Consider the following 18,004-nt stretch of genomic DNA (forward strand, 5'->3'; position numbering starts at 1 on the left):
CACTAACCTTCCATTCTTCTCATCAACTACCATCATCTAAGATTTCCAACTTCAGGAGTTATATTTATTTTCATTTTAAATGTATATTTTACTTCCTTGTAAATTTTACTACTGCTTAATAATAAAATAGTAGCTAGTTTTTATTGAGTGCTTACTAGGGACCAAGAATAATCCTAAGCATTTTGTGTCATATGGTGTCATTTCTTAGCATATGGGGAAACTCAGGAAACCTAAGATTATATAGCTTTCCCAAAGGCACAGAGTTAGAAGTTAGCAAAACCATAATTTAAAGTCAGGTTGGTTGACTGAAGCAGTTTACTGCTTAGCAGTTTACTAATGCTTATGAAGATACTTTGATTGAATGTATGGTTTTTGAATGACTATTACTACTATTTTCCTCCAGAGTTTGGAACATGTAATGCCACTCAGAGAAGAACTAAGAACTGTTTTGGTTCCAAATATGAATGGCCTATCCTCTTCTTGCATCCATGGCAGACATTACTAATCGATGATGATGCTCATTACAACTCTTCCTGGTTATGGAGTTCTCAACACCACAGCTAAGGCAGCTGGTACTAATTGACTGAAGATGACACTCAAGATGCTAACTCAGAGAAGTAGATAATGTTGGTAGAGACAAGGAAGAGGAAATTAATCAACATACTTATTAAGCTCTTACTATAGAATAAGCACACCTGGGGGACACAAATAATTATAAGACATAATTTAAGGACTTTAAGGTCCTTGACTTTAAGGAACTTATTGGAACTTATATTGGAGTAATCCAGACCTTTACACACATAAAAATAATTATTAAATAAGGTAGTTTGTAAATGTTGAACAATGACACAGGCATTTGGTTTCCAGGAAAGTGAATTTGAGCTGGGTTTTGGGAAATAGTTAGGATTTGGATAGATAAAGGGAAGAGAAAAAAAAGGTAATCCAAGAAGGAGAAATGATGGGTGCAAAATTTCTGATGAAAAAGGTCAAAATGAGTAGAAGCAGGTGTCTGGAAAGGAAAAGACAGAAAATATCAAGTTCTTTAGGGTTCTAGCTAGGGAGATTTCTACTTCACTTGATAAAATTATGTATTTGTGTAAAGCTGATGCTTCAATGCATACAATTCTTTGTCCCTCTCAGTATTTACACCTTTGGCCACTAATCTTATAGATTCTCCTACAGTGACCCTAGGCTTGACTATGTGACACAGTTTAGCCAATGAGATATTAGCAAATGTCACACAAGCAGGGGCATGAAAACTAGGTAAGAGAACTTGCTTGCTCTCATCCTTGATTTTCGGGAGAACATGATCAGGCTGGATGCTGGAGAATGAGAGAGAGATGGCTCAGTTGTCTCCATGGCTCCAGCGATGAGACAACTACCAGCTGACCACCAAGCACATCAGTGAGCCTGGCCAGGACCAGAAGAACCACCAGATGAGCCTTGTCTCTCCTAGTGAACCACAGACTCCTGAGCTCACTACACAGCACTATTCTGAAAACAAATATTTGATACATTTTGTTGTTGTTGCTTCCCCTTACTTAAAAAAAAAAAAAACTGCTGGTATTTTCTGCTTTAAATAAAATTCATATTGCAGGCAGGCTGAGAAGCCCTCCAGGGCACCCGAATTTTACTCTAAAGAGAAAGAAATGGATTTCCCTTCCTTTCACATTTCATTAAAATACAAATATGCATAAACATCATTTTCAATGTAAAGTAAGCAGAATAAACAGTTATACTTTTTCTGTGACTCTATAATCACAGTTATTTTGAACAGAACAGTCACTTGCAACAAATCGTGGCCCTTTCAATACATGGTAGAGCCAACTGAAGGGTGAAGTCATTTTTTCCCCCAGAGAGAAAACATAGAGGCTCTTGGCTCCCAGAAGCTACAAAGTATCTGGGATGAATATTCTAATGGCTCAAGGTTAGGGTTTATATTTCTGTATGTGTCCCTCCTGTTAAAAGTTCTACAGATGGAATGAGCGATAAGTGATGCCCTTTCAGATATGGTAGGGAAGCAACAGAAGTAAAATGTTAAAAACATGCTTTTCCTGGTTTTCCCTCCAATATTAACATGTGGGAGGTTAATTACGCTTGGCTCTGTTTCATACAAGAATTGTTGCTCTCCCCAAGCACAACAATCAGCTGGTTTCAGGGCAGGAAAAACATGAAAATGGCCAATAGCTAATTACATGGACCAAACTACGCACATGTAAATTCATCTTAGAGGCAGTCACTGCTGTTGCCTTTAGGTGGGTGCCTTGGTCCTGAGACAGACTGGGACCTGGGACCTGGGACCCTTGGCTGCAGAGCTTGCACCTAGACAAATGTCTCCTCGAGCAACAGAATACAAAGAAACCATAAGGGAGTAAAAATAACTGTGTGCATGCTCAATTGGGGCAAATTATGGATGATAAGTTACAAAAAGACCAGAAAAACCCCGACTGCCACTTCTGAAGAGCCGAGAGTAAAAACAGGGTGTCAGGAGCAAAATCAGCGTACTGTACATGCCCCCTGCAGTCAACACCACCACAGGGGTGGGCAAACCACCTAAGCCACACCTCCAGCCCGACCCCTGGACACACCCCTACCATCACCCCATATAGGGAAGGAACTCGGCCCCCCTCCTCCTCAGGGATTGAGCAAAGGAACTTGTTACTTGTTTTCGCTCCCTCCTGCAGCTGCAGGGGCCCCAATAAAGCCTTGCCTGAATTTCCTGACTGGCCTCTGGTTAACGTCTATTGTTTGGGGAAGGCCAAGAATCCTGATCTGAATCAGTCCCTTTAGAGTTCTGCTGAGGGTTTTCACCATTTTCATGGGGAAGATAAATAGGAAGACAAGTGTTTGAGTTCAGTCTTTGCCCCAGTCCCATAGGGAGCTCTGGAACATGAATCACACCACAGAGTTATTACTACTTGTGGCAACAGGGAGAATTGTGTATGTGTGTGTGTTGGGGGTAGATCTGTATTTCCCTGACAAGACAGCTCCCGTCGGCCAAGGGTAATCCTCTGAGAAGGGAGGCAGCTGTGAGCCTCAGAACCACTCACAGCTGGGATGGAGATGCACAGCCTTGTGAAGGGAACCTGGGGGAGCCACCACAGTGATTTCTACAGCAGCATGGACTCAGAGGTTGAGTGGTGAGAGGAGAGAAGGGCATCAACAGAGAGAAAAGCCATCAAGCAGATGGAGATCAAGAACTCGTTCTCCTCCCACCTAGACATGAGGTGTACTTCGTTGCTCACATTCTAAGCCCACATCTGTCCATTCATGTTTCTGTCACTTGTGTAATATGGATCAACCATAACTTCAAGGCAGGACTTCAGAGCCCACTTCCATCAGATTCAACTGCCTCGGGTACCACTTCCTCAGCTTCCTTGCCAAGTTCAAATGGCAACTTAGAAAAGTCAAAGCATTGGTAAAAGCAAAAGATCACTCCAGAGCTCTAGTAGTATTTTAGAAAGCCAAGGCTTTCTGAACCATTGGACAGGCCACTGTCTGAGGACTGATACATTTAAAAGAGATAAAAACTAAATTTTCCCTGAGAAACTGGGTTACCAAATGCCACCCAGTCAAAGGCATGGTCACTGATACCTTTCCTCTCATTTCTAAAAAGGAAGATGGATCAAAATGAAGTCCAAATGGTGCACTTCCCAATCCAATCAAATCAGGGCTGACCAAACAAAACTATAAATCAAGGTAGCGCTTTCTGGAAACAGACTCCTTTCCACAGGTATCTAGAGACTCGGGTAAATATTTGAAGTAGCAGAATGAACATAGCCACACATAATTTCCAAGTATTGCTGATTGAACTGTCACTCATTATGCCACTTTTTCTCAGAGTCGAGTTCTTGTGTACAAGTACCACACGCTAACCAGTTGTGCCATGGAGCTCCTAGGTTTTCTGAATATCTGATACAATAACCCCAGATTTTGCAATGGAGAACTTTATTGTTTTATTCTCTTGAGATAAAATGTATGTAAGGTGAAACACATAAATCTTAAGTATACTTTCCTGAGTTTTGAATGCACCCACATGTAACCCAAACCTCATCAAAATATGAAACATCTTCTCACTCCAATCCTTGCCCCCACCACCGAGAAGCAACTACTGTTACTTTTTTCCCCATCGATTAATTTTAGAATCAAATTTTTTCCAGCTTTAGTTCTGATGATTAAAGCTAATTAAAAATTCTGACTCAGGGCTTCCCTGGTGGCGCAGTGGTTGAGAGTCCGCCTGCCGATGCAGGGGACACGGGTTCGTGCCCCGGTCCGGGAAGATCTCACATGCCGCAGAGCGGCTGGGCCCGTGAGCCATGGCCGCTGAGCCTGCACGTCCTGAGAGGCCCGCGTACGGCCAAAAAAAAAAAAAAGGAAAAGCTGATTCAGATAATTTGGATAATTTCTAAAAAGAGTGATGTCTTTTAAGAAAATATTTTGAAGTGAATTTGGCAATATTTTTCCACTAGAGAGACCCACGGCCACAAAAACAAAAAATCTCCAAAGTTAATAACCTTCCAGAAATCCATTCCTGCTCCACAATAAAATCACACATGCACACACAAAATCTGTTTTAATCATTTGCAAACTGCTTAAAAGATATAATAAGAAAAAAAAAAAGGAAAGAAAGAAACCACTGCAGACCTCACTGGAGACATTTTATCTTTAAAACTCAGTGCTGGCCTAAGAAAGCCAATCAACCGTTTTTCTGTTCTTGGGCATAGCAGCAGTAATATAACCTGAAGAATAATTCCCTGGGTGCTTTATTTCTGGCATACTCTCTTAATTGGCTAGCACGCTAATCCCTTTCTTAGAAGAACACTTAGCACTGGAAATGTGTGAGGCAAACACAAAAATATAAGTCCTGGTTTGGTATGCACATCAGCTCCATGGAAACCAGCCTGGCAATGCTGAGCTCCGGGCTATTGGGTTATCTGCAAGGAGCAGATGAACTCTGAATCAAAGCCTGAAGAAAAGTGCTGTCAACAGGATTATGGACACAGATTGCTTCTCACCCTATGGCTCCCTTTAATTCTGAACCAGGAGACTTAAACTTGACACTTGAATGGACTAGGTCATCATGGGGCCTCTATTTCTCATTCGTAGCCTCGGCTGACAAAATCTTAGCCATTTAGAATACAGACATCAATGTGTGACATTATTTTAGTTACTGTTTCCAGATCTAAGGAATATATTTGTAGAAATCTTCAAATGTTATATTTTGTGTTCAAACAACAAAATAAATGCTTTTCTATGTTAGCTATTTTGTGGGCACAGGAATTCTCTTGTCCTTGGTTCTATTGGCATGACCCTTGTGGTCTAGGAATGTCTTGGGCGTTCTTCTGGGGGCAGAGAGAATTTCCCTCTCAACGCCTCATGGAGGGATATTTCCAAGGACCAATCAAAGCTCTCTTAGAAAACCAAACCTTCTTGTTCACAGAAGTCCTTCTCTTATCCCAAGTGCCTCCCTGAGTCCACTCAGAGAGACAGCCTAGGGCTGTATGAAAATGGGGACCTGAAAAGACCTTTTGGCTAAAAGCTCCCATTCCACATGTAAGAGAGGAGTTGGATGAAGCCAGCTGTCCAGCCCCCAAAGACTTTATTAGAGATTTCAAAGGCCAAAAAAGTGAAAGAGAAGCAATGAATGACTCAGCCAGGAGGACCATCCCACGTAACAACCACAGATCACCAGGGTTTACAACATGGTGTCCACGGAATTCAGGGGGCCAGTGATTAGGATGGCAAAATATCTTTATTTTTACTAGCCTCTAACAAAGCAATTTCTTTAATTAAGAAGGTAGATAATAAACCACATTAATATTGGTAATATTTGTTATTTTGCCACCAATAAAAAATGACATGTTTTCATATGACATTACAGATATGCCAGATGTCCACTGCATATGTTCAGTGCTGCTTCACAATTACAGTAGTTACTAGACTATTAGACCCATGGCTAGAGCTTGCTATTAATGCATTAATAAAGAGGCATACATACCAAACTACATAATCAATGTTTTCTAAAAATATGCTGACAATTGTATTTCAAAATAGTTTCCTTTGTATGTATAGAATTATATACTCAAAAACCTTATGTAATTATGCAGTAATGAAAAAAAACCATGATATGCACAATAACATGATTAAGCTCAAAAACATTATAAGGAAGGAAAGAAGCTATCCATAAAAGACAACAGTATGAAGTTCACAACTATCTGTGCTGGTAGAAACCAGTAGTGGACTCTAGGGTAGGGAAGATTTATTGGGAAATGAATGAGGAACCTTTCTAGGATAATACAAGTGTTCTTATTTTGGTCTGGATGATGGTGACTATGTTTACATTTGTCATGACTGTACATAAGATATGTTCACTTTATAATATGTAAATTTATCTCAATAAATACTGAAAACAACAATATTATTCCAAGGGTTTCGTCAAAGGAGCCAAGGACTCAGAAGAGGTTAACAACCCCTGATATCCTAACAGTACCTTGGAGCTTCAGGAAAGCCAAATCAGCACTAAACTGACCCTTGAGTTGCCACCCACAATCCACAATCAGCCCAGAGCTCATAAATTGCCCAGTGTGAGTGCCCGCAACTCTGCTCGGAGAATCTCTCCAGGTCCCCATCCAGTTAGCCAGTCCCACGGGGACAATCCTCAAACGTAGCCCAAGACACTCATCAGACTCACTGTGCCATCCACTCCCCAGCCCAAGACAGATGGGAGGAATGCTTGGACACCTTGCAAGGCCCTGATGGCTTGAGAGAAAAGCCCCCCTCCAGTTAAGGCAAGATGATATCCTACACTGAGACAGGCAGCAATGGAGCCCCCAGCCCTGCAGTGGTCTCCCAACCTCTGAAAACTGGCAAGGGGCATATGGTAATTGTGCTCCACCAAAGGGTTTCCTCACTCTGTTTTTTCAAAATCAAGCACCAGTCAGGCTCACTCTAGAAGTTCGTCCAACACCATCACTGATAGGAAGGGAAACTGAGATTGGACCAACTTAAAAAACTCATCAATTAGCACAAGTCCAGGTGATACTCATCGGCTGTTCATCTTTTCAAAAGACAACTGGCTCCTTCCTGCCAAAGAGTCAGACAGCCCTTGCACCCACCTTGCTCCAGGTCCTATGGAAAAACTGTTGAGTTGCTTTAAGCTGCTTGGGGAATACAGAAAAGACTAAGGGCATCTGCTGGATTCAGACTTTGGCACGTCCTTGACCTGGCTTCTGGGCTGTGACGTCTGAAGCTATTTCAGGAAAATGGTCCAGCGGAAAGGCTGGTTTAGGAGCTGGGAATCATATGCCCAGATGGATCTCTATCACTAGTGGGACGTAAAACCCTGGTCCAGCCACTCTCCCTTCCACTTCTCAGGTTCGTCATCTCCAAAAACAAAGAGAAAAAAATACTGAGCCTCCCAGCCCCATCAGGTGATGATCCCAAAGACCACACTATTGACTGAAACATAATGTTTTCCCCAGTAACACTTGGTTCTAAGTCTACAATGTTTTCTCCCAGTAATACTCGCTTCTAAGTCCACCTTTTGGAAATTTTCTATTTGGATCTTTATTTTAAATCCCCAAATTTGAGGCTATTTTTAATATTAAAAGGAAAGCTTCTATGAGAATTTCTATCTGGGATTCTGAATGAACAGCATTATAAAGGCAAAAGAGTGACAGTGCTTATGTTGGCAGGCTTTATTATTGTCATTATTATATCTTTTATTACACTTAATCAAGAGGTATGAACAAAAGTACAGATAGAGTGTTGACTGAGCTCATGAACACTGCCTGGGTTCAAATCCCACCTTCTTCACTTACTGTGTATACAGTCTTGGACAAGTTACTCAACTTCACTATGTGTTTTAGGTTACTCATCCATAAAATGGAAAAGTTCATAGTATTTTACTCATTTAATCATTATGAAGATTAAATAATGTTTGTGAAGAATATAGATTACCTGGCAGATGGTAAGTGCTATATATCCATGTATTGAATAATAAATTGAAAGCAAATGTTTTGCTCAGAAAAAAATTGTGTACGGCCTTCCTATCCGATCTGGCTTTTCATTGTTGGCTATGCAATGCTGTCCCCTTATTCAAAGCAGGTCTTGTGCAGGAAACAGTAATGTATTTTGCTTGTTCAATCCAAGCAAAAAATTTCTGGATTAACCACTTTGAAATTTAAAGCTCCCTATAAAACAGACAATAATTAGCTCTACTGTATAATCTGTAGAAAAGAAATAAAGCTCCATGAGTCAAGTACACATGTTCTTAACTAACAACAAAATTAACGATTAGCAGGGCAGGGAGGGGAATCTGCTGAACCACCCCCCCCCAAAAAAAAAGACAAAAAAACAAACAAAAAATCTCATTAACACTGAAATACTGTCTGGAGGATAAAGGGAAGCAGTCTCATCTTTGCAGTCAGGTCTTCAGTGGACTATTCCAACTGATAATCTGTAGTAAATCAATGGAGTGTTCAGTTCTTCCACTAGATTTACCTCTGCAGATTCAGTCCATAATTCAGTTGAAGATGACATTGGAGAGAGAAGAAAGGCCATTTTTACTCAATTTTATCCAATTAAAGTTGAATCCAGAGACTGAGAACCTTTTAACTGACCCTCAGAGTGCCCCTGCCCGCAAGCACTTTGCCCATTCCCAGAGGCACCCACTCCCACCCTGAGATCTCCAGGCACGCTGCATTTACAAGAAACATTATTTTTAGCCACTAAACATGATGCTTTTGTTTATTCTATTTAGAGACCATTGCAGGATGCCAGCTAAACGTCCCATTTTACATCATCCCTCATCAGAACTGACAGTTGGAAACAGTTAGTTCTGCACTGCTTCCATTGTGTTTCTGAAGTCATTTGAATGATTTAAATCAGAGATAAGTATTTGCAAATGAGCTAAAGGAAAAAAGATGTGTCTGAAAACTCCAAACTGCCTCGTTAAGAAAGCACTTAGCTCTAGTTTAATTCTTGGGGATTTGGTTAATGTTTATAAATCGCAGGGGCAGTTCTCAGATGGTAACATTTCATGGTAACTTGTAAGGATTCCCTGTTTCCAAATCAAGTATTTATTTAAACTGAAAAGAAAACTGTATAAGAGGAGAGCCCTTCATTCACTTTTCAATAAGTCCACAACCTAATATTCAAACAACAATAATTTTAATAGTATTATATTTTATTGAGCATCTGTCACATGTCAGCACTAGTCTGTCTCTGATATGTAAGACACTAACTCAATCCCTAAGTCTCAAAAAGTTAGTATTATAAGCTTCACTTTCAGATGAAAACACTGTGGATTGCAGACATTAAAGAATTTGCCCAAAGTGAGAAGCTGACCTAGCATTACATCCAATACTTGAGTAAATATGATCAAAAGGTAATGAGTTTCTTTCTTATACTTGACTTGTATACAAGATTCCACAGATTGGCATGACCAGTGACCTGCAGGTGGTATTTCTGGGACATTCCTTCTAAACGTGTCCAGGAAGCCAAGTGGGACCTCCCAGCCCTAATGATTCATAACTAAGATGGGACTTTGATCTTTCCACCCTCTTGGGTTCCTTCTTTTCCAACAAATCACTTATTCCCTAAAGTCAATCTCTGTAAATTGCAACCCAATGAAGCAATTTATTCTATGAGATTTATCCACTGGCTTCACATCCTCTGAGAGTATTTACGCTCCAAAAGAGGAATGTGTTAATCTCCACAAACACCTAACCGTCCTGTCCATGGCAGACATGGAAGAATAGGCCCTCATTTAGGCTCCTAGGGTTCACTCCAGGGAGCATCCCTGCCCACCCTCTGCTACTGGCCTCTCATCATTAGGGGGCCACATTCACAGACCCAAGTTATTTTAGCAACCCACAAATCAAGCTTCCCACTCTCAGACTCTCTCTTTGCATGCAGCTCTATAAAAATCAAAGCTAGCCATTGCACTGGCACAGAAATAAGCATTTCAGTAGATAATCTGGACAGTTGCTAAAGGCTGAATCTACATGGCAGTGCATGTGAGGTGAGGACCTCAGGATTAAGGAAAAGATAAATAACAAGACTGAAGGGGGTTCAGAGAACCAGATTTGTGGTGATTTTGCCTCTGAATGCCTGAGGTCAACCCATAAACTAGAAGTCCCTTCGCCCCATCTCTCACACCACTAGGGGACACTAGTCGAGACAGCCGGGCTCCACTTTGCAGGAAGTAGCTCCTCATTCATTCACCACAGGTGGCTGAAGCTTGTGGAAAACCTCAACTGGCCGTGGACCTTAAGGCATACAGTAGAATGGAAACTCCATGGTTTTGACCCAGAAGTGCCTGGGTTCAAATCCTGACTCTACTGCATTGTTATCTTTAACCACTTTGAGTCCATTTCTCAGCAGGAAAAATGGGGCTCATAATGTTTGCTGAGTGTTGAGAGGCTTAATCAAGACAATAAATCTCAAATTACAGGCACACGTCCAGTGTGGAGCAAATGTTAGAAATATCAGCTTCCCACAGGAAACTGTGAACGGCTCCTGTCTTCTGGAAAAGTATGGTTGAAATAGACAAGCACATGGGAAATGTTGAAATGTCATGGTTAGGAGTGTAAATTCTGGATTCAAATCCTGGTGGGCAAGTTACTTAACCTCTGTCTCATTTTTCCTCATCTATAAAATGGGATAATCCTAGTAACCAGTTCATAGGATTGCGGTGGGGAGTTTGTGAGCTCTTAGAACACTGTCTGGCCCACTGTAAGTGCTATTTATGATTATAATGATTATTATTATCATTTGCCCAAGACCAAGTGGATATACACTCACACACAAATCATGCCCAATGAAGCCTGTTTGAAAGATTCAGAGATGTTTTGATCATAAAGGAGGCACCTCAGGGAGAGTGCGAGACCTGCCTTCCCTTTTATTAAAGAGCTATCAAGCATGACAAGGGTTTTGATTCATTGTGTTTGGCCCTCAGGGATAAATCAGCCTCGGTGGATTAAAGCAGTAGGGGATGCATTTTGGCTCCAGTTTAGGAAAAAATGGAAACTGGCCGAGTTGCTCAGAGATGAAACAGGCTGTTCCTAGAGGGAGGGAGTTTCAGGTCACAGGAGGATTCAAGCAGCACCTGGACATGCCTTTGGCACAAGTGGTCCCTACAAGCCTCCACTGAGTGATGGAAACAGACAACCCTCACGAACCCTCCCAAGACCGAGGCTTATGACGATATGAGAAATAATGAGTCCAGGAAAATGAATGCTCCATAAATATCACAGCTATCACTGTTGGGGACACTAACAAAATGCCTTTGAGTCCGTCAGTCGTGTTCCCCCTTTTCTGCTGGACCAGAACTTACTTCTTTGCGTTTGCCAGTACTGCTCACCCCTCACAGTTGGAGAGCTGGCGTGGAAGCTTGTTCACCTCTCTGTCTGAGATGATCTTTCAAGAAAACAGCAAGAAATGCTATTCATTTGAGATGAGAACCTGGCCTTTGGTGCACCGTTCCATTTTAATTCATGGCTTATTGGCAATCACTCATCTCCTGCTGGAAATTAATTAAAGTTTGTGTTCCACAGGAGCTGGTATTTGCTTTGAATCCTAGACCCCAATCGAAACTTTGAAATGACAAAAACAGGTCTCCAATTTGGGGCTCGAAGAGGCATATTTCAAGAGCCCCCTGTCGTTCTCAGTTATTCTGCTCTGAACAATGTGCTATAAATGTTCTCTGCAACAACATGTGGGGTGGATTTTAGCCACCTGGGAGTTCCTGCTGATTTTGCCAGAAAAAAAAAATTCTACCTAGGACTGGACATAAAAGGCCAATTTGGAGGAAAAAAAAATAGAATGTTCTCTGGAGATTTAAAAATGACCCTCTTCGTATTGTGCTTCTCTTGTTCTTTTTGAAGGAAGTAATACACCATAAATAAGAAGGGTAGTAAAAAAATGATTTATCACCCTTGAATTTCCCTTGTTTCTCTCCCAAACCCCTTTTAAAATTTATATCCATCTTTGTGGTATTCTTCTAGCTTCCATCTGCTCAGGAGGTGAAGCTCAGCCCTCTTGGCAGGGTCAGGAAGTAGCGGCTCCCCTTTCTGTAAAGGCAAACCAACCCAGAGACAAAATAACCCAGGAGAGAAAATCATGACCTTTCATCTGAAACCCCAGATCTATATAAAGACTAATGTAACAAAGAGGGAACAGGAAGCCTTCTTTCAGCCCAGACGTTCTTCTCATATTTTCAGGAGCTGTTCATGGGAGGAGACCTTCCATTTCAGGGATACATGCAGGACACTGAGATGGGGTCAACCCTGCCTGGTCCAGGACAGAATATTCCTCACCTCTACTTGTTCTCCTAGGAGAGACCACCAACTCTTTCCATGTACACCAAGCCTCGTAATAGATTCCCTACCTGCAATCAATGTAATCCATTGTAATTCTATTTGTCTATTTTCCTTTTTCATCTTCTTACACCAAGACTGTCTCCTACCATCTTCAAGACTCCATCCCATTGTCCAGATACTACATTAATGACACAATACGATATTTGATAAATAAAATTGTTCTTTGGAAAATAAAAAAGGACCCTAGGTTTTACCTGAAAGGGAAGACAGAAATAATTCATCTCAGACACAGTTTGAATATGAATAAATAAGAGTGTTAAAAAATAAAAGAAAGTTAAACATTGAAAGAGGCATCAGAGCATGCAACTAGCAACTTCTCTCAGCAGCTGTGATTAGAATGCTATTTAATCGAAGGAGAGAAAAAACTAGAAAGCTACATTCTGCACATGCAATGAGAAGATGCGACACATTGCTATTACATTTCTAATTGAAAGCCAAAGTTTTAAATAGATAAAGCACAACACTGACTCCTGATGTTAGATACAGTATAATTAAAAGGCTAATTTTGACCCAATCAAGCCTGTTTAAATTGGACTCATAGTAATTTAAATTGACCACATATCTGGGCCTATTATCAAGTTGCCAGTGTCTTGAATAACTATCATGACATCTTCAGATGATATCAGAAAAGAGAAGTAGTTTCCCCAAACTAGAGAGTTGGCATGTGTTCCTCTACGAGAAATTAGTTTAGTTTAAGAATCTTCATTATTTTTCTTGACAAGTTAACAATTATTCATGGAACATCTACACTAGCTAGAGCCCCACGTAAAAGGCCTCAACAAAGAGTAGGATCTAACTGTGCTAGTAGTAGCAACTGCACAAGAAAAAGGAAGAAAAATCCAAAAATAATGGAAACAATAAGTGCTCATATGCACCGAGTTCTTACTGGGTGCCAGGCAGTGTTCAAAGTACATCATGTTTACTGATACTTCAAATCTTCCCAACAACCCCTGGAAGTAGTTGCTAATATTAATTCCATTTTATGTATGAGATACTTGGGGCAAAAAGGTTAACTGATTTGGCCAAGGTCATATAGCCGGCAAATAGTGGAGCCAGGATTTGAATCCAGGCAATGTGATGTCAAAGCCACGTCCCTGGTCGCCAAATTCCCACCCCTGGAGATGACAGAAATACTGCTGATGTTCTGGAGTCTTGCCATGCAATCTCAAAGCACAACTTCAATTCCATCCTTAGAATAAATCCTTCAAGACAAATGCACTGGGTCAAAGCATATGCACGTTTTAAATTTCCATAATACCTAGTGCCTAGATGTCACATAGACTCTGGACTGGCAGGAGGGGAGGAAGAGGGTATTCCAGATGGTGGAAGCAGCATGCACAGCAGGATGATGGGGAACCGGATCCAGCAGCAGTAGGAGCTTCATTTGTTCAGCATGTGGGGGATGGGACGGGATGCATAATGGCAGGTCTTGGTAGAGCAGTGGGTGGGGGCTCTCTTTACCAGAGTTCTGGCTGCCTTTTCTCTCAAAGGATATAGATTCCTGTTGAATCCATGCAACTGTACTCAACTGTTCTAATGAAGCTTGCGTTCGCTATTTGGTCAGAAAAAAAGAGTATTATGGATCTTTCAAGGGCATTCTAGTTCTTCATGAATTCTCTTGAAAACTCTTTACAATAGACAGAGAATGACTTAACTATTAAATTGTGAAGTACCAAACTCAGCTCTTTGAAATGGCCTATTTTTGAACTGCAAGAAAGTTTTACTAACAAAAATGTTGCCCTTTGAACGGAAGATGATACTGCCTCACCTGCCATTAGCAGGGTATACATTGCCTTAGGATACATTCCTCGAAGGAGAGTTGAATTTCCAGGGAGCTGAATTTTCAGGGAGTGGTAGGGTTTCTCCAGCTCCCTTGACTGGTTCCTGTGATTCCAGGCAGGAGTCTAACAGGCAGAAATAGGCAGGGAAGGTGTCTCTGAGTTCAGTGTTATAGTAATGACTCCTGCCTGCATCTTTGGTCCATGGAGAGAGGGACATCACAGCCACAGCCTCAGGAACTGGGGCATCTCTCAAAAGGCTCATGATATCAGAGGTCTCATGGGGGATGGGCCAATTCACTGATCTGAAGTTCTCTCTACCTGCAGATGTAAACAGCACCCTGTCTGGGGCACCCTGAGATGCCCCACTGCTGATTCTGCTCTATCACATATTCCACATCTATCAAGCACTTACCATGAACTAGGCATTGTGTTAGTCTCTGAAAATGAAGAAACAAAAGGGAGCTCCTTTCTCTCCTTTCTCAGAAGGATAATAGTTTTAAGTAGTAAATAGGTACTGAAAAGTAATCACTTCCAAACATATGGATATGATGTAATTGAAAGGATGCTGTGAGACAGTATAAATGGGGGAGGTGAGACTCTGATCTGGGGGGAAGAGCATCTCTGACCCAGTGTGGTAGATTGATTGCTTTAATGGCCCCAATTCATTGTCCTCCTCCCATCCATGCTCCTCACCATGGAATCTGCAGATTTTCACTCAGGAAACAAAGTCTAATACCCTGCCCCTTGATCCCAAGTTCAGAAATGTGATTTGCTTCAGCCAATAGGATGTTAGGAGATGTGACAAACCAGAGCACTGAACAGACGTGGGGTGTCTACTTGTGCTATTGTGTCTCTACCATACACCTGGAGAATATTCTCCAACTGGGCTGCTGGAGGATGTTGTGGATTAGGACCAAGCCATCCTGGCCTTCCTAGTTGAAGCCATCCTAGATCAGCCAACACGTAGTTGGGCACCAGACAGGTGAGTGAGCTCAGCTAAGACAGGCAGAGTTATCAAGGTAGATACCACCCCCTGAAATGTGTGAACAACAAATGCCCACTGTTGGATTGTATGCGAGGGAGGTTTTGTGGTTAAGACACAGCATTAAGTGGCAAGAGATCACTGATACATAAGGTGACATTAGAGTAGAGCCCTAAGGAAGAGGCAGCCAAGAAAATCCAGGGAAGACCTTGAGCCTTGAGAGAAAGTGCAAATGGGGGGCCGTGTGTGGATTCTAGATGGATATTGGATATAAATCAACAGGACACTGTGATAGATCAGATAGTGGGAGACAAGGGTTTAAGAGGTACCCAAGGGTGATCCCTACGTATCCAGTTTAGGCAAGTCAGTAGATAGTTATGGAATTTATTAAAAAGGAAGGAAAGAGGAGCAGCAATTTGGGGGTGTATGGAAACTGAGGGTTCAGTGGCAGATGAGGAATCAGGGTGCATGACAGACATGCAAGTGGTAGTGTCAGACAACTTCAAGATCAAAAGAAGCATAGAGAAGGAATGGTGATATGAATTTGGGAGTGGACAGCAGGTATATTTCCATCCATGAGATTGAATGATACGACCTTGAGCAAGACTATTGATTGAGAATAAAAGAAGGTCTGGGCATAAAAGAAGTGTGTGTGTGTGTGTGTGTGTGTGTGTGTGTGTGTGTGTGTGTGTGCATGTTCGTCTGTACCTTGAGGTACATGACAGAATATGTTTTATTGGGACTTCATCAAAAACAAAACCAAACAAAAAACCTCAAAAACACTGTTCTAAGGCATAGTTTTTGGGTTGCTTGGCTCCTAAGCCTTTATATGTTGATCAGCATAATGGATAGAATAGTCTAAGAAAAGAGTCCAAATAGATTTCCATCAGAAAAGTCATGGAGACACACCTGGAGGAAAAGAGATCTAGAAAGCAGTGGTTGTGGGAATGAAGCATGGGAAGAACAGCTGCTGATAGATTAGGACTTTGCCTTAAGAGAATTTAGGAAGTTTTACAGTCTCCCTTTAGCTATTTTTTTGGTAAAAAATCAATAAATGAATAAATGTAGTTTGTCTACCCCCGCTCCCTCAACTTTCCTCCTTCCCTCCCTCCTCTCTCTCTCTCTCTGTCTCTCTGTGTTTCTCTAATTGTACTGAAACATGTTTATAGTTAGGGTGGTACTTTAGATATCTTTTCCTTTTAGCAGAACACATGCCCCATCCCTCTGTTGGGTCCTTTGGGATGCTCCACTGCATTTAAATTCCTGTGTGCTTATATACAATGGAATATTACTCAGCCATAAAAATAAATGAAATTAAGTTATGTGTAGTGAGGTGGATGGACTTAGAGACTGTCATACAGAGTGAAGTCAGAAAGAGAAAACCAAATACCATATGCTAACACATATATATGGAATCTAAAAAAAAAAATGGTTCTGAAGAACTTAGGGGAAGGACAGGAATAAAGACACAGACGTAGAAAATGGACTTGAGGACACGGGGAAGGGGAAGGGGAAGCTGGGACGAAGTTAGAGAGTGGCATGGACATATATACACTACCAAATGTAAAATAGACAGCTAGTGGGAATCAGCTGCATAGCACAGGGAGATCAGCTTGGTGCTCTGTGACCACATAGAGGGGTGGGATAGGGAGGATGGGAGGGAGATGCAAAAGGGAGGGATATATACATATATACGTGTGTGTGTGTGTATATGTTGTGCATATATATATACACACACACACATATGTATATATCCCCATACATATATGGGTATATATGTATATGTATAGCTAATTCACTTTGTTATAAAGCAGAAACTAACACACCATTGTAAAGCAATTATACTCCAATGAAGATGTTAAAATAATAAATAAAAATAAATAAATAAATAAATAATTCCCACGTGCTATGTAATACCATCAAAGTTTGCAATACATTAACTGCTGAATAAATACTTCTGAAATTAAAGGATAGATGGTTTTTACATGCAATTATTTATTTTTCTGACCAACAAAAAAAATACCACATACAAAGAGCAAAAACAAAACAAAATTCAAATACTCAAATGAATAAAGAATCAGTGCTTCACACTGGCTCATTCCATGGTAAGGGGAAAATAAGCCCAGATTCCACACTTCTAAATAGAAGTCCTTGTTCAGTCAGTGAATAAAGCCTTTTTCAGTACTTTAAAGTATATCAGATTAAAAAACAAATACTAGAAATATGACTAAGTCATATTTCTTAAAATAACGAATAGTTTGAGGAACAGGGAAACAAAATGTATTTTTCTCTCAGCACCTGTGAGCTGCAAGGACTCTTGAACAGAGAATGGAAACTATTAATGACTCTTCTGGGTTTTCAGCTTTATGATCTTGATTCAAATTCTCGCTTCATCTTATAAAAGAGCACAGGCATTTGGTGGGATATTGATTTAAAATGGAAAATGAGGAGGGTGTGAGTCTGCCAGATCACATAGGGAAGCTTTGGGCAACAAAATGCAAGAGAACACCACTAGGGTAGTGAGACAGAAAATGAACATGGAGGTTCAAGATCAAAGGTGGCACCGCAGGGGAGCTGCTCATAGAACACACGCAGAATGCATTGAAATTAATAGCTCTTGACTGACCAGAATGCCTTGAACCTTCCTGAAAAATGTCTTGCTTTTATTTCTAACAACTGTGTCTGTACCTCACCTTTTAAAATCCTTCCCCATGGTCACGCATTAATGATACTGACATCCTCAGAGTCCCAAGAAAGCTTTCTTCAGCCAAACAACAGCATCCTCACTCAGCTGTCCCGCAGTGGTTATCATTATTATGACTTGCCATGAAATTGCCCTTCCCCATTTTCTCCCATTC

General features: G+C 41.1%; 1 protein-coding gene and 1 long non-coding RNA gene across 4 annotated transcripts in view; both read right to left on the reverse strand.

The window, feature by feature from the left end:
- PLCB1 (phospholipase C beta 1) overlaps positions 1–18,004 on the reverse strand; it is a 691,592-nt gene that overhangs the window by 515,101 nt on the left and 158,487 nt on the right. The window lies entirely within an intron of this gene.
- On the reverse strand, positions 7,683–13,930 carry LOC137207540 (uncharacterized). Its single transcript, XR_010935144.1, has 3 exons — positions 13,845–13,930; positions 12,392–12,577; positions 7,683–8,504 (listed from the first exon to the last, which is right to left on the reverse strand). It is a non-coding gene; the product is annotated as an uncharacterized lncRNA (long non-coding RNA).

The sequence above is a fragment of the Pseudorca crassidens genome, chromosome 15, assembly GCF_039906515.1.
Source record: "Pseudorca crassidens isolate mPseCra1 chromosome 15, mPseCra1.hap1, whole genome shotgun sequence".
Lineage (NCBI taxonomy): Eukaryota > Metazoa > Chordata > Mammalia > Artiodactyla > Delphinidae > Pseudorca > Pseudorca crassidens.